The sequence below is a fragment of the Caretta caretta genome, chromosome 1, assembly GCF_965140235.1.
Source record: "Caretta caretta isolate rCarCar2 chromosome 1, rCarCar1.hap1, whole genome shotgun sequence".
Lineage (NCBI taxonomy): Eukaryota > Metazoa > Chordata > Testudines > Cheloniidae > Caretta > Caretta caretta.
This window is the reverse complement of record NC_134206.1, coordinates 111,668,096-111,683,720: the sequence shown is the minus strand read 5'-3', so window position 1 is coordinate 111,683,720 and position 15,625 is coordinate 111,668,096. Positions and strand designations below refer to the sequence as shown.

General features: G+C 38.9%; 1 protein-coding gene and 1 long non-coding RNA gene across 2 annotated transcripts in view; both read right to left on the bottom strand.

The window, feature by feature from the left end:
• The window catches only part of CUL4A (cullin 4A), a 90,886-nt gene that overhangs the window by 69,135 nt on the left and 6,126 nt on the right, over positions 1-15,625 (bottom strand). The window lies entirely within an intron of this gene.
• LOC125639227 (uncharacterized) lies at positions 4,462-10,912 on the bottom strand. Its single transcript, XR_007357426.2, has 2 exons — positions 9,171-10,912; positions 4,462-7,534 (listed from the first exon to the last, which is right to left on the bottom strand). It is a non-coding gene; the product is annotated as an uncharacterized LOC125639227 (long non-coding RNA).

Sequence of the window (15,625 nt, the reverse complement as noted above, 5' to 3'; positions counted from 1 at the left end):
TTTCTGGCTTTCATATCCATATGTTGACAGAACTAATATTTGGAGTTGAAGATTCTTAGTTTGGTCTTTAAGTTGTACATTGGCAGTGACCAAATATGGTTTAAGCTGGTGAATGCATCTACCACATTGCCACTTTGTGACATTAACTCCTCCTGGATATCCCCACTGGCTTGCACATTACTGTGAAGGTTTGTACAGTAGAACCTCAAAGTTACGAACACCTCAGGAATGGAGGTTGTTCGTAACTTTGAAATGTTTGCAACTCTGAACAAAACGTTATGGTTGTTTTCAAAAGTTTACAAGTGAACCCTGACTTAATACAGCTTTGAAGCTTTGCTATGCAGAAGAAAAATGCAGTTTTTAAATCATCTTAATTTAAATGAAACAAGCACAGAAAGTTTCCTTACCTTATCAATTTTTTTTAGTAGTTTAGGTTTAACAAAGTACTGTACAATATTTGCTTTTTTTTCCCAACAGGGGGGTAGGGGGGGAGAAGGTGGTCTCTGATGCTACCTGATTGCATATTTCCAGTTCTGAACAAGGTATGTGGTTGTCTGGTTAGTGCGTAACTCTGAGGTTCTTCTGTATTTTGACTCACTTCTTGCATTCCTTTGCCTTCTAATGCTTGAGTTGGGTGTTGCTAGGGTTCTCATTAAATTTATTTTTTCATAACTGGAAAGTTTTTGAAATGCTGGACAGTCTTTTGGTCTTCATATGCATGTTTGCTGAGCTGTCATTTAGAAGAGTTTGACACCTATGTCTATGCTGAACCATTTGCTCAAGCCTGCATTTATTTAAATTGTGCACACTGGACCACGATAGAAAGCCTTGAGGATGATCATTTTTATTGGCATGCCATAATACCACGAGATGTTCCAAAGTGAATAGTGATGGAAGCTGTCAAATACTTCCTTGAAATCTATGAACTCTGAGTGGTTTAAACCATTTGATGCTCTCTTCAATGATTATTCTTAAGGTGAAAATCTGGTTGACAATCTTCTGGGTCAAAAACCAGCCTGCTCCTCCCTTAACTTACCCTCAGTCACTTTCTTTATTCTCCTTAAGGCAATACTGCAGAAGACTTTACCAAGAAAGGAATGTAACACCTTACCAATTGCTTAGGTCACCTTTCCGTGGTAATCTGATTATAATGCCATTTCCCACTGTTCTGGAGGCTTTTCCTGGTCCCATACTTTGGGGACAAATTTGTTGATTTTATCAGTGGACTCACCTCAAGCTTTCAACATTTCCCTGGTGTCTTGGTCTTCACATGCCTCTATCCCAAGCTGTAACCTTTTTTATTGTTGTTTGCAGTGCTGTAGCCACGTTGGTCCCAAGATATTAGAGACATAAATTAGGGGAGGTAATATCTTTTATAGGACCAACTTCTGTTGGTGAAAATGAAGCTGTGTATGCTTGTCTCTTTCATCAACAAAAACTGATCCAACAAAAGATATTCCCCCACTCACCTTGTCTATCTTTCTTTATTATGTCTTTCACTTTGAAATGTGAGATGTTACAATGTCTAGTTCTGGGTATTTTTTCTTTGTCAAAGTCCAATAGTTTTTTGTACTCTTGATCTGTTTAGCATCCCTGGAAAGTGATCTGCCACTTGCTTTTTTTGTTCTTTTTATGTTATTCTTTCCTGGTTTATCCTTGACAAGCCCTCCTGATGGTGTAAATTTGCCAGTTAGGAACTTGTTGAGCCAATGAAAAAGTGTTTTTATAATCACCTCTTTCAGCAGTAACTGGTAACATTAGTCATGGACTTCCTCTTGTTCCTCTCACACTGCTTTTCACTGCTCCGTCCTTTTTAAAAAAAAATTTTTTTTGCTGCTCCTTTTTCTGGAGTTGTTTATGTTTGCTTTGACTTGTTTCCTTTCTTTCACACAGTTCCACATATCTTTACTTATCCAGATTTTAGGTTACTTTGTCTGGAAACCAGCTGCAGTTGTTGTGGCGTTATTTTTAAACAGCTGCCATCTTGACAGATGGATGTTGACTTCTTATGGTATCTAACTCTTGTAGCACCTGAAATCGGTTCTTCAGTTCAGTTTGAAATTGCTGCTGCAATATCTTGTCTATTAGCTTTTTACTGTCAATTTTCTTAATGCTTTTGGGTGGTTTGTTTTTCTTGAGTGGATCACTGGTCTTTACACACACAAATTGTGGCCACCTCAGACATCAGCTCCTCTGTATGCTTTGACAACCTGTGTAGGTTCAACAATCTCTAAGTAGCGATCACAGTGCTGTCTCATATACGTATATATAATTAGAAGTCCACACAAACTGTGTATGAAATACTTTCCAATTTATTCGTAAAATGCATGGAAGGTTATTATGCTCCTAAAATATTTAAGATTAAGAGTAATGGGCCTAACTGAAGACACAAAAGTAGTGAGTTAGATTGCTAGTTAACATAAGTATGAACATATGATTAAATTTTTGCTGCACTTTTTCGTGAGGAAAAAGACTAAGGTTCATATAGTGCCTTTAATATATTTAAAAATCATATTGACCCTCATGAAACAGGACTGCCAGAAATAATTCTGAATGTAACAAGATGTTAGATTAAACAGACTACGAAAGGACATAAGAGAAAATCTAGAACCATTTTTGCCCTAAGTATTTACTAGTAGAAAATTCTTGGAATGATATTGATAAAAATGACAAGGGGCAGAGCATGATTAGTTATCAGAACAGTATTACATGCATTGACGGACAATTGGAATGTGTAAAATAAATGTAAACAATCTCAACTAATGGCATAATTAAAAGATCACATCACAAACTCACTCAGTTTTCTATCATATGTCATTTTCATGAAGGTTTGGTGGCATAAAATCACCCCTTAATTAGCAACACATACTGTATATTTGGAGTCTTCAGATCATGCTTCTCAGCTCCTCTTCCCTACAACATAACCCAAAATGTGTAATAAAGACCCAATACAAGATAAAAAGAAAATAGTAGCAGAAGCTTGAAATGATGTGGGGTTCTTTAACAAGTATACAGTGTTTCATTAACCTCAGTTTCAAAATATGTGACAGTTTTATTAAACAGGGAGACAACACAATGTTTCTGTGGAATAGAAAGAAATTTAGATATAATATAAAATTCATGTAATGAAGTAGTTGAGAAGTATCTTTTATTGGACCAACATCTGTTGGTGAGAGACACAAGCTTTCAAACTCTGTGTAAGTTTGGAAGCTTGTCTCTCTCACCATCAACTGAACTTGGTCCAATAAAAGAAATTACCTCACCCACCTTCTCTCTCCAAATTAGTTTTGACAATTTTAAGTAAGGTCTGTAGTAAGTTATTTAGATTTTTTAAATTCACTTATACAAAATTATAGGTGTATATGAAAGGAAAAATTTTGAAGGAGAATGATTTATAACTCTTTCGGACTATAGTAATGGAGACTAGAAAGGGGTCATGCTAGATAAACCAGTTTTATTATCCTGGGAAATACCCAACAAGAACGTGGAGCAAAATGAGGGAGAGAAGGTGAGTAGTAGAGAGAGGAACACAAGGGTAGGAAAGGGAAGACAGTGGTAAAAGTGAAGAGGGAAGATGAGGAGTAGAGAGTTTAACAAGAAGTGAAAAATTAAGTAGAAACTAATAGAACTAAAACAAAGATATTAAAATGGAAAATATGGCGGGAAGTAAAAGAAAAGGAAAAAACTAAGGTTAGAAAATTGAGACTAAGAACAGAAAAATCTGTAAAAAGTTATAAATGACAGTGTGGAATACCGAGAGGGAAAAAATACGTTTAAAAGATTTCCTACAATAATACAAAGTCAAATGTATGAAGTGAAAGAAAGGACAGGTGAAAATGAAACCAAGAACAAAACAAGGATGAAAGTAAGTTTTAAAATGTGATTTCAATGGAAAACACATTAGTGCTGAAGATCACAGTATTTCAGATACAGATGCATTGGTAGCTGAGATCAACAGAAATGAAATATGGAGATCAAGCATCTGCTTTCATATATTTAACTGATAAACGTTGAAAACTAAAGGACAGGGTAGGAAGGATATGGAAGAATGGGAGGAGAATAAGTTAGGGGTATATGAAGAGCAGCAACACTGATTACTCCTAAGGAAATTCTATGCCACCGCTGCACAGCAGAAAATGTCACACCCACAGAAATTCCTCTGATTAAAACTGACCATGTAGATCAATGTTGTTACCACGGTTATATAATTACAGCAAAACTTGTACAACTTATATCAAGCAAGGTGTCTATGCAAAGGTTATGATTTGCTGAATATGATTTTGCTATTTGCATGTAGGTATCATTTTTGTATTTGAAGTTATGAGTATTGGTTCTATCAGGGATTTGGAGCAATCAAATTTTTGAATTGCTCTGCTCCAGCGTCAATAGTGACTACTCCAGCTCCGCTCCTCACTCAGAGTCAAATTAATTTTTAACTAAATAAAAAAGTGCATACTGTAATTTTGAAAAAACATTTTTATTCAGACTTTTAAAACAATTTAAATGTCAACAATGATACAAACTAGAATCCTTCATAATTCAGTCTGTAAAAAATTATTGCAGTAATCAAGTCGTCTTTCATAACCTGCTGCAAATCATGGCTAGGCAGCAGTTCTGCGGAAAAGGACCTAGGGGTGAAAGTGGACGAGAAGCTGGATATGAGTCAGCAGTGTGCCCTTGTTGCCAAGAAGGCCAATGGCATTTTGGGATGTATAAGTAGGGGCATTGCCAGCAGATCGAGGGACGTGATCATCCCCCTCTATTCGACATTGGTGAGGCCTCATCTGGAGTACTGTGTCCAGTTTTGGGCCCCACACTACAAGAAGGATGTGGATAAATTGGAGAGAGTCCAGCGAAGGGCAACAAAAATGATAAGGGGTCTGGAACACATGACTTATGAGGAGAGGCTGAGGGAACTGGGATTGTTTAGTCTGCGGAAGAGAAGAATGAGGGGGGATTTGATAGTTGCTTTCAACTACCTGAGAGGTGGTTCCAGAGAGGATGGTTCTAGACTATTCTCAGTGGTAGAAGAGGACAGGACAAGGAGTAATGGTCTCAAGTTGCAGTGGGGGAGGTTTAGGTTGGATAGTAGGAAAAACTTTTTCACTAGGAGGGTGGTGAAACACTGGAATGCATTACCTAGGGAGGTGGTAGAATCTCCTTCCTTAGAAGTTTTTACGGTCAAGCTTGACAAAGCCCTGTCTGGGATGATTTAATTGGGGATTGGTCCTGCTTTGAGCAGGGGGTTGGACTAGATGACCTCCTGAGGTCCCTTCCAACCCTGATATTCTATGATTTAAAATTGACTTTAAAGCCAAAAATAGTAGCTCTACACTAGCTTGAGTTGTTGGCATACTCGAAGCAATTCTACAGGCAGCCTGAATGTGGTGTGGGTAGCTGTGAATGGCCTCAAAAACAGACTTCACTTTTAGCCTACCAATAGACTATCGCCTCACAATCTTCCCAAAAGTTTCTCTCAAATAATACGTTATTACAATTATGAATCGCAGAAACTCGCCAGCGTCTTTCTTGTTTATCTGATTCCGTTTTGAAGGCGTCATCTTCTGAAGAATTGGTGCTTGTATTATCTCCATTTCCCTGTGATGGTTGAAGACATCTCAGGGATGGACGTTCAAACAAGTTCAGAGTGGAGACGGAAGTTTGAGAACAACCTGCTATTTCTGAAGGAAGTGAACTTTCCGAAACTGCAAATTCGATTGTTGATGACTCCTTTTGTTGTATTTCATTTTCTTCAACCTCTTTCGCCGAGTTCAAATGTAGCAATAGATTTTGTTTTTCGAGTCATCGAGCAATATCAAGGAGCCCTTCCTTTGCCTTTGGTATTTCCCTTGAGATAAGAAGAATCCGATACTGTGGGTCAACAAACTCCAGCAAGGAAATGAATACTGTCAAACAGCTTCTCTTCGCATTTCTGCATGGAGGATAGAATTCCTTCTGCAATTTGTCCACCATTTTCTTGCAAGAATTTTGACAGTTTTCGCCATTCGTTCATTAAAACTCCTGGGGTTACATCGACAGCTTGAAGATTCATGGTTGTTTGGTTTGGCTTTGCCAAGAGGTCTCACAGGTTCATTTAGCTTTTGTTAACTTGAGTTCTCTTGTTCCAGCAGCAACCACTTGTTCACAGTAAGATTGAAAAATGAGAAGCCGATCAATCATCGCAAATGTTGAACCCCAGAGAGTTACAGTATCCAGTGACTGAGCTACCCGATGTAGATCAAGCAGAACACTTCGAATACTTGGGGTTCATAGTTTGACAATGACTTGTCAAATTTTTTCCAGAAATTTCCTCGCATGTTCTTTGTTCAGTCCATCCCAATTGCCAACTGAAGAGTGTGAATACCACACCTCATCAGTTGGATTTTTGAATCGTCCTCATGAAGCCATGTTTGAAGTATGAAGCTAGGGTCATTAACCCATTGCGCAGCAGCATCCATGTTGAGTTCGATTTCATCCATTCCTTTTGTTCCTTCATCGGGCAAAATAGCTTCAGTTCTGTCCACATCCCTGTTCTCAGAGGTAGAAATGGTTTCACTGTCCTCGCTGAAATTTTTGACAGCACACACGTCATGTTTGCTGCATTGTCAACACAAATGCTCAGCACTTGCATTTCACTGTTTCCAAATTTTTCTAAAATAGCTTTTACTTGATTTTTCACATACAAAGACTTGTGACGCCCTTCAGTATCAATTATGTCCAAGGTTTTTACCCCAGCTTTATCTTTTCCTTCTTCGTAGTACTGAGCATTGATTGCAAGAAAATTTCTGTTTCCACGGGTTGCCACATCCATTTTCATGTAGCACAAGTTTTGCTCCAAAGCTTTCTTGAGCTCTTTGCAACCAGACTTAGCTGTGCTGACAACTAAATGACGAACCATATCGTGCCCATCGAAACACCAAGCTGCCGACCAATTTCACCTACAATTTTTGGAATCCTTTGTTCTTTAGTCTGAAAGTAGTGAGCGGTGTTGGACTCAAGCAAACCATTTCCATCAGCACTTCACAGAAAGTATTGGCATCCCTTGTGACTGTAACCTTTGAGGACGTCAAATATGAGTCAAGTTTTGTTTGCTCAATTTCTTTTTAGACGAAGCTCCGTAAAAAATCGTTTCTCCAGGAGTTTTCAAAGAGCCAGATGAATGTCGTTTAGCCACATCAGCTTTCTGTTTTGCCTCATCTTCCTGGTCCTTTTTCGTAACCAGAGCTGCATAGTTTTCAGGATGGTTACGTTTTACATGCTGCCAAAAGTTGAAACTTTTCACTGCACTTGCTTCACTTGTCTTGAAGCTAAATGTTTTGAGCTTGCCACTCACTTCCTTTTCCACCTTGCACGTTGCCGATTTCTTCTTTGCTTTTCCCAAATTTGGGCTTTTCAAATTCAAAAGTAAAGACGTCGTTGAGATCCTTTTCCATAAATCGGCTATCAACCATGGGGGACAGATTTGATTTTTTTGTTGAAGCCATGGCCAAATCTTCTTGTGCTGCTACCGCATCCAAATGTTTCTTGTTACGATCTTTGAAAAGCAATGAAAAAAAGCATTACTTTTTTTTATAATATACCTGCTTGTGATATCTTAACCACTTAAGGTACTTCAAAATTATTTTGGGTTTTTTGGACAAAAATGATCGCATTTTCTTTTTACACAAAATTATTATTAAAGTATATTTTAATATTTTAACATGTTTCTTGAAGTTTTAATGAAGTAAGAAGTATTTTAATATACATAATATATATAAATTTTTATTTAGAAATTGCAAGTTAGTTTTTCTTATGAAATTTTGCGGTGAACATATTTCAAATTTAATTAATATCTCAAAAATGCTTTAATAAGCTATATCAATGAAATTTGGTATGTACCGTAGTGTTAGTACATGCTATCACTGTTCTACAACATTAATTGTTGGGAAGTAAAGAGGCTACACGTTACAAGTTTGGAAATAAACTTTAACGGGAAAGTGGATTCAAATTGCAAGCACAGTCCTTTTAGTAAAGGGAGCAAATTTTCAGAAATACATTTTTGCTTCATCAGCCTGAATAGATTATACGAGATAGAGAAAATAACAGGTACTTTCTTGTATAATGTTTCCAGCCTGACGAAGGAAAAACATATTTCCAAAAAATTTGCTCTCTTTATTAAAAGGACTGTGCTTACAATTTGAATCCACTTTCCTGTTAAAGTTTATTTCCAACGTTCTATCATACAACATCATTCAAATAAAATTATTTAAACTACAGGCGTCGTGAACTGGGAGGACTGGGCCAATTTAATTTAATATTTTTAAATCTTTAACTATTTAACAGATACGACCCAGGAATATGATTTAATGCTAAAACATGCATTAAAATGGTACTCTTAATTTATTTTGTATAAATTAACCATTTCCGAGAAAACGGTTGAAAAATTTTAATTTGCTTAGATGCTTAGAATCATACAAACAATTTTACTTATTACTTATTTTTCAACATCGGAACCATAAATTTTAAATGTAATAATAAATAATAACCAAAAATTAATAACTTATTATGGAACATAATATTACCGCTGGTAGCCAAAGGCAGTGGACGACAAGCCTTTCTTGAAATGTGAAATAAAAATGACCAACCGCCAGTTCGGGACGCCTATGGTTTAAATAATTTTGGATAATGTAATATTGTAGTATATACTAATGCTAAGACACAGACATAATTTCATTACTTTATATTAAAGTGTTTTTGAGATATTAATCAGAAATTAACTTTTCATCACCTTCTTGAAGGGACTGTAGCTCCCTTAGTAAGAATTTTAGGATAAGTGTTCATAGAAACGGTTTTTCTTAAAATGACCTAAGGATTCACCCCCAAAGTTGTGTTGGACATTTTCCAATCAATCACAAAAAAATCACTCCTAATTTATGAAAAAATGTTTACTGTATATTTATATGCCTGCTGCACGCGACTTTTTCAGTAAATTTAAAATTACAAACAACGCTACCAAAAGACCGTTGAACAGATGACATATAAAATAAGTCTGCCAGAGTGATACGGGAGCATGTACAAATGAACAAATGTACCGGTAGTGGGAGCCCATGTGAGAAATGAGCTTAAGTGGTTAATATCTCTTGCGATATCTTAATATATCAATAAATAAAATTATTTTTTTGGCAATATACCTGTTTGTGATATCTTAAATGTTGCGTCTCGCATCTCACGTCTCACGTCACACTTTTCCGTAATCGCAGCACTCAACGTGTCTCGTTGATGAACCCTTACAAAAGTGTATCAACACATACTAATCTAACTAATCTGCGCGACTACGTACTCGCTTAACCTTGGCACAAGGGTGGGAGCAGTCTGCAGTGTTCCGGATGTCTGATAATTATCTGATTCTTTAATAAAACATATTTCCAAAACACTTTGTAATTTTGTATCTGTACATTAAATCTTGATTTCAGCCGAAGTGAGAACAACTGTGACATATTACGTAAAGTGGTAAAGTAGATGTTAATATCAATTGTTGTACAATCTGAAACTTTTTGGCACCTTTAGGACTTTCTTGCTAAATATACTTCATTTTGGATTGAAAATGAAAAAAAAAAACTGGAGCAGTCAAGATTCTCTGTGCTCCAGTTCCATTCCAGCTCTGGGCAAAAACCTGCAGCTCCACTGCTTCAGGCTCCACTCCAAAGCCCGGGGTTCTATACCTGGATTTCAAATGTTTGCTTCTGGGTAGCACCCACAAGGTATTTAGCCAGCAAATTATGAAGGAACTATTCAAGTTGAATGGCCAATTAAAGAACACTTAACTCACAATGGAAGACACCTATCTACACTTAGTGGACTTTCCTGCTATGACTAGGTGAAATCATGCATGGACATGTGACTTGCCCATCTGACTTCAAACACCATCTTGTTACTGTAATTTTGCACAGTGAGAACAATGGGTTTCCCTTCACTTGAGAGAAGCTATAAAAGGTGCTGGAAACATCTCCATTTTGTCTCTTTCCTGCTCAAACCTCTGGACTATGAACTTATACTAATGGAAGCATTCTAACCAATGGACTGAGGACCTTCCAATGATTTGGATGCAACCAGAGACTTAACAAGCCAGCAGTTTATTCCATCACTGCTACAAGCCTGATCCAAGAACTTTGCAATTGTACGTATTTGATTCCTTTAACCAATTTTAACTCTCACCTTTCTCTTTTTTTTTTAAATAAATAAACCTTTATATTTTAGATACTAAAGGATTGACAACAGTGTGATTATTGGGTAAGATCTGAGTTGTATATTGACCTGGGTATGTGGCTGATCCTTTGGGATCAGAAGAACCCTTTTGTTTGATTAAATTGGCTTTAAAGAACCACTCATCTTTAAGTCTAGTGTCTGGGTATTGAATCCAGGACTGGAATGCCTAAGTAGACTGCTTTTTTGACTTCTTGTTAGCCAGTGTGGTGAAACAGAAGTTTATTTTTGTTGCTGGTTTGGTGTATCTTATGGGAGAATAACCTCCAGTTTTGGGATCTGTCTGCCCTATTTCTCAGCAGTCTGTCCTGAATTTGGTATTCTCAGGTGTGACCCACAGAGACACAGTGAAAGTGGGACAGAAAAAAGAAGCTGCACCAATGCTCACTCATCCCTCTCCAGCAACTCAAACATATCTGTTTGGGCATCCTAGGAGAGGTAGATCACTGTGGGCGGGGGGCGCTGGGGATACCTCGGCCACACAGGGATGTTAGTCCCGGGGGGGGGGAGGGGGGAGGAAGATGGAGATGGAGCTGCCCCTTCCCTGCACAGAGCACCCAGGGCTGGGTCAGATCAACCCCCAGAAATTTTTGCTGACTGCAGGAAGCTCTGCACTGTGGGGGGAAGTTACGGAGCTTGGCGGACAAGGGCAGCAACTCCCCGTACAGTGACCCCTCCCTCAGCAAAAAAACATCCCTCACCAAACACCCCCCCCACATCAGGAGCTTTCTGAACCCAGAACCCCCTCACTAAGCCCCCCGAACTCCTACCCTGCCAAGCCTCAACCCCTGCATCAGGAACCCCCCACATCCAGACTTCCCCGTACCCAGAACTCCCCACTGAGCCCCCCCTGCACCCAAACTCCAACCCCCACAAGCCTCACCCCCTGCATCGGGAGCTCCCCACACCCGGAACTGCCCCCCCAGTCAACCTCCACCTGCATCAGGATCCTCCTGCACCAAGAACTCCCACCCAACTGAGCCTCACCCCCTGCATCAGGAGCCCCCCACACCCAGACCACTACCACACTGAACCCCAGTCAGCTGCACCCTGACCCCCTCATCTCTCCCCCACTGAGCCCTTACCACCTTCACCTGGACTCCCCTTCCCCATTCCCCTTCCACCCAGAACACTGCATCCAGCCCCTGTGCATCCAGATTTTCCCCCCGCATCCAGACCCCCACACTGAGCTGCCCGCACTCAGATTGTACCACACAGAACCCTGGTACTCGAGGGAACTCTGCACCAAAAAAAAAAAAAATTAAAATTCTGCATATTTTAATTGTCAAAATAACACAATATAATCACACCACTTTCAATTATGTTTGTAATTTATTTCAAAATACTTGTCAGCAAATAATTGAAAATGGTGTGATTATATTGTGTTATTTTGCCAAATAAAATATGCAGAATTTTAAAATACTGTGCGCAGAATTTTTAATTTTTTGGAGCAGAATTCCCTCTGAAGTAACTGATTGTCCCATTGCTGCCCAGCAACTACTTTACTTCCACACAGAGTCCTCTGGAAAAAAAAAGTGTATTTTATAAATTTCTAATTGGACCAACAGCACAGAGAAAGCCATTATTTTCCATTATTTAATACTATTATAACCTCAACATACCTAGACACAAAAAGCACACTGTTATTTACTCTGTTACCAAGTGATATAACAAGCATGCAAGCATCATTAAATAAAGATCTAGTGTATCCAAACGTGTATGCCTCCTAGGTCTAGATCACTCTTGAAGTTTAAGGTTTCATCTTACAGACACTACAGACTATGTAAACCCCTTATGACAAGTACAATGAAGGAAAAATAGAATTACGCTGATACAGTAGCTATACTGGTACTATTTTAAAATTTCATATGCCTACAACCATCTAGAGAGACTTTCCTAAAGCCTTTAGAGAGAGAGTTCCTCACACAATTAAGGGTTCTCAGGGTCAGGCAAAAAAAGTAAAGACTGGAGAGTGGTGTCTTTAAGAGGAAGAATTAGTGTTGTCGTTACTCAGACAGAAATTCTGTGTGTATGTTAATGAGTGGTATGAACCTTGCTGCAGAATTATGCACTTAACTGAACATAACCATAGTTTTTAATAATGAGGCTATAATAGTAAGTTTTGTTTGGAGTACTACTTGTCAACCTTAACCGTTTGCTATACTGTTTGGGAACTCAGCAAAACTAGCCTTAGAGTTTCACTCAAATAAACTGGTAGCCAGTGCAGTATGTGAAGCACAAGTGCATTATGCTCCCCAAATGAAGCACGCCACCTCAGCAGCCATATTCTGAACAGGCTTGTTTAGACACAAGTAGAGTTCTCTGCAATCTGGAGGTGACATTGTGGTGGATAACCAAGGGGAGCGTCATATTCAAGAATGATCACAATCTCCTTGCCAAGCATGGTTTCAAGGAAAAATATGTTGGACGACAGCTGATACGTGAACATTCAGAAGCAACCACGGGTCTGACAAGAGCACCAAGTAACAAGCATGAGTGACAAATGGCACACTAATTATTTCCATCAAGAGGAAAAATAATTACTTTTATTTCCTCCAACAAACATGTTTTCTGCATTAGACATTCTATAGACAGAATGCTGCTTAGTTATCCTCTAGAAATGATGGAAAAGAGATATATAATTGGGTGTCACTTGCACAATAAAGGTACTGCAATCCAAGTTGCCTCACATATATACAGCAGATCCCTGTTTATCCAGTTTAATTGAGACCGGGACCAGATCAGATAATCAAAACCCCAGATAGCTTGGAGAATAGGAAAATGCGATGCTGCAGCACCATCTAGTGGCCTCAGGAGAGATCCAGGAGAGGGCTGGACAGTACAAGACATACATTTCTGGGGGAAAGTCTAAGATTGGGGGTGTTGGGGTCACCATGAAATATAACCGGGGCTGGAGAGAGCCAAGTTGTGGCTGGCTGGCTGGAGGGTGGGCGGGCGGCACCACGCACGCACACACCTCTACCTGGGAGTGACTTGCATGCTGGAAGCCGTTTGTGAGAAATCTAGACTGGAGGCTACAGCAGCAAAGCAGTGTAAAGGGCACTCCAGGTTAGAGGGCAGGATGACACAACCACTCATTAGCCCAGATTGTACCCTGGGTACGTATAACAGAATGAACCCCTGTGGCCACACCCTATCACTATTGTAATAAGGTATGTCTTGTAAGGTATAATTTGAAGACTCAATTTGCTGGTCAATATTGTCCTGATAAAATGTGTGGCAATATTGTACGTGAAGTTATAAGATTTCTCCATATGATGTTACTAACACATGTTCCAAACTAAGGTGGGCAAACAGGTCTATCTCAAACAAAGGAATCTGTGCTCTGCTTAATTTGCATTTAAGCAGTGAACAGAGTCATCAAGCAGGAAGGGAGACAAAGGGAGTTCAAACAGGTGTTAAAAACAGTAGGGAATATCCTTACATATAGACACTCTTTCTCCTGACTCACAGATGGAAATGTTTTCCAAGAGGGAGATTGACACTATAAAAAGAGGGAATAAACGCCCAAGGCACCCACTCCTCCCTCTTGCTCTCTCTCTCTCTCTGTCCATTGATGTACCGCACAAAAAAAGGACAAAGCAGCCACTAAGCAGAAAAAGGGGTCCTGGCCTAAGAAGTTTGACCAGTAAGACTATTGAAAACATGTGGGGAGAAAAACTTTGCTTTGAATTTAACAATTTGTTAAGTTAGGCATTAGTTGTGTTTTATCTTTAATTTTCTTGTAACCATTTCTGACTATTATGCCTCATTACTTGTACTCACTTAAAATCTCTCTTTGTAGTTAATAAATTTGTTTTACTGTTTTATCTAATCCAGTGTTTAAATTGCAGTGTCTGAAGAACTATTTAAAATAATAAGCTCGCCCTTTTCTATCTTAAAGAAATAATGGACTTCTACTTACTTGTATTGTCCCAGAGAGGGCTGGACAGTACAGGACATATATTTCTGAGGGAAAGTCTAAGACTGCGAGTGAGTTGAGGTCACCCTGGTGGTCAGAGCCACAGTGTGTCTGTCTAGCTACAGCTCACACACAGCTTGGAGTAACTTACATGCTGGAGGCTGTGAACAGTCCAGACTGTAGGCTACAATAGCAATGCAGTGTAAAGGGCACCCCAGGTAAGAAGACAGGAGTGACACAGCTACTCATTAGTCTAGATTGTACCCTGAGTATGTCACAAAGGGAAAAGGGAATACAATTAATCCACTGGAGCCAGAAGATAAATCATCACCAGTGGAAGCAGCAGTGCATTTCCTCTCTAGTGCACCATATATAAAAACAAACAAAGCTATGTTTTATCAAATGCTTTGTAACGCCATCACCCTAGGACTGGTGATTTTCTATTATAGAATTATAGTACTTGTCTACATTACCATGCAATTTGGACTAGGTTAATACGAACTAGGGACCTTTTAGTTTGTGCCCACGGCATCCTATTCAAACCCCCATAGACCGAACTAATGATGGGTTTTTAAGAACACGTTAGAAAAACACCTGTCAGGGATGGTATAGGTATACTTGACCCTGCCTCAGCATGGGGCGGGGGTAGGGGGAAGAGAGGAGAGGAGGAAATGGACTAGATGACTCAAGTTCCCTCCAGCCCTACATATCTATGATTCTATATTAGGAAATCACCAACCCCGGAGAAAAGGGATTACAAAGCATTTGAAAAGCATTGCTCTGTTTATTTTACTTTTAGCTTAGCTGAAGGCTCAGATCGGTGAAGAAGAGTGAGACTTCAGATATGGCACAACTATTATTTGTACAAAATCACTACTTTTTCCAAAAATCTCCAAGCTAAATATTTTAGCAAGCACTGTAGGCTTAGGCATCATTATTGCAAATTCTTCCCAAATTTCAAAACTCAGTGACTGATTTTAATTAGACTTTACTCACCAGTAATTATTTGCAGTAATCAACAACAACATGGGAAATGACAGATGATTATAGCTTTTGTTTATGTGGCAGACCAACCTACTTAACACATGGGTTTCTGCAGGCATGCTGGTCTCCTTTCATAATGATGAGTAAAGACCACAAAGATCAGAGGATAAAGAGAACCTATACGCACAAATTCCTCCCTGTGCATGATTTCATATCCAACATCAGACACTTAAAATGATCTGTAATCACATTTCTAGTCAAGTCTGAATTATCTTCTCTCTCCTTCTCTAGGTGAATGAAGAAGCGTGCACAGAAACACACAGTGGAACCTTGTTAATTAGCACTCATGACTGGAAGATCCGTTATGAATTAATGATTTGCCATTATGAATTAAGTTTTGCAAATTAGCGTGCAAACAGGTAAAACAGCAATCTCCTTGCTTTTTCTTTTATGACATATCCAAAAATCCACCCCATC